General features: G+C 38.3%; 1 protein-coding gene across 8 annotated transcripts in view; it reads right to left on the bottom strand.

Annotated features, from left to right (window-relative positions):
* Positions 1-2,149, bottom strand: part of nrxn2a (neurexin 2a) — a 207,942-nt gene that overhangs the window by 137,210 nt on the left and 68,583 nt on the right. The gene's annotated exons all lie outside the window — the stretch shown is intronic.

Genomic DNA, 2,149 nt, shown 5'->3' with positions numbered 1-2,149 from the left:
ACCTTCGTTTTTGGCTTAGAAAATGAAAACAGCACAAAATGTTAAACCTTCGTTTTTGGCTTAGAAAATGAAAAAAAGAATAACAATATGATTTTTGTTACTCATTATCTGTTTTTAAAATAAAAAATATATATAAATAAATGACTAAAAAGTACATGGAGCCTCCTGCTTGCCTTTGTGGAACACAACGTGAGGAAATACAGAGCAGAACAGGCTCAGACCTGCAGAGTAGAAGGAAACAAGCCGCCCCTCTCAACAGTCATTCACCAGTTTTCTATTTTTAAAGAAGAAAACAACTGAGTGGAATGAAAATTTGAGTGTGTGTGATCCTTCTGACGTGGATTGGATTCAAAAAATTCTGCTTTTTTAATCTATAAATGAACACATACAAAATGTCTTCCAAACAAAAGACAGGCTCTAATTGGTTGATTGTGGATCCTTTGCAAACACAAACCATAAAGGGTCGAGATTTATTTTGAAACAGGCATGAATTCACTGCTTTTCCACCTAATAAGTCTTCTATACGTAGAAATATTAAACGTAGATTTAAAAGCACCCGGAGCCGATCACACAGGACTGCTGCACTTTATAGGAAAAAACATGTTTAAACACTTAACTTATAAACTTTTAGATAAATTAGCATTTCTCTAAAATAGTTCTTCGTTTTTTTTGGGCTCTGACCTTTGAAAAACTCCCCCAACAAGATGAAACCAACCATGTTTGAAAGTTTAATTTAATAACCCTCAAAAAAAGAAGAAAAAAAAACAGACGTTAAAAGACCTCTGAGTGAATATTCTGGCATTAATTAATGGTCATTTAAATAGCCTCTGAGTGTGGATTAGGATTTGCTAAATTTCTTGTTTTTCTTTCCAGRAGAAAGTTCTGGGTTTGTTTGTGATGAGGGATTAGACCAAGGTCGTCTCTGATGGAGGATGGAAGCGTCCGCATCCTGTCCTTCCAACATTTCTGAGCTTGCGTCGTCATCCCTGTAATTCTCCCTGACTGCTGACACAGGAACATCTCAGGAACACGGAGAAAAGACAAACAAAAAGGAAAAGAAAGAAAGGCGTCTGCGATCGTTTGTGTTTAAGACTTTTTCTATATATCCGGGTGATTTCTCTCGCTCTGTTTCCCTGGTGCGGGTGGCTGTCCTTATCTTGTGTTCACAGATCTCTCAGAACGTCAGAGGAGGCAACGCCACCGCTTTTGGCTTCTGAGCGTGCCCCCACTGTGGCCTGTGTCCGCACAGATCAATGCGGGCCCGACATGCCCAACATCATGTGGWGGAACGAGTCCGAAGACTCTCATTGTCTGCAACTCGGAACAAATAAAATATTTTATTTTCATCCTGCACTGTGTGAAATACAGACATGCAGCCGAAGACCAAATATAGCATTTGGGTTACCATCTTTGTCATCTCTGGAGAGAGTGGGCGATTCAGGTAACGCATATTCATCTGATGCAAAAGGAACTCGCTGCACACGGAGGGGGGTAAAGGACAGAAAAAGAGGCTTTTGGTGACTGGGACTTTTTTTYTTGCTGTCATTGCTGTTTTTATGTGTTCTGTGTTGGGGATTGTCTCTGTGTCAAGCTTTAATCCAATAAACACCCCGATGTGCTACTTTTTTTGCGCATGTCATTTACTATCGCTTCGCAATTTAGCTGAGAGCAGAGCCCTGCCATCCCTGCTCACATTAAGAGTGATTAATGCTCGTTTTTGAAAAAAATATGTAGGGATGAAGCCTGTTAAATGTTACTGAAAAGTAAAATCACATCAAAGTGACTGAGTGTTGGATGCACCACAGAGAATCTGGAATAAAACATTTATCCTATTCAGTGAATTTGTTTAGCTTTATGCGCCTTTACAGAGATATTCCTTTGAAGTGGGGCTAAAAATGTGTCACAAATAATTAATATCTTACCTGTTGTAGATGGCCCTTTAAACAACCTCAGTTTGGAGAACGAGATTTATTAATTTTTCATTCGAATTAATTTTTCATTCTGAGCTTGTTGACAAGTAAACAGAGTGAATTACTGATGTCTTAAAACAATCTCAAAAATATTTTTAAATAAATATTTACACTGTCAACTTGTTCACATTTATTATGGCAAAAACATATGGTTTGTGTCTGCCAGAAGTGTCTCAGGC

This window comes from Austrofundulus limnaeus, unplaced genomic scaffold (assembly GCF_001266775.1).
Source record: "Austrofundulus limnaeus strain Quisiro unplaced genomic scaffold, Austrofundulus_limnaeus-1.0 Scaffold17, whole genome shotgun sequence".
In the NCBI taxonomy this organism is placed as follows: domain Eukaryota; kingdom Metazoa; phylum Chordata; class Actinopteri; order Cyprinodontiformes; family Rivulidae; genus Austrofundulus; species Austrofundulus limnaeus.
The sequence above is the reverse complement of the archived record's forward strand: the minus strand, read 5'-3'. Positions and strand labels throughout refer to the sequence as shown.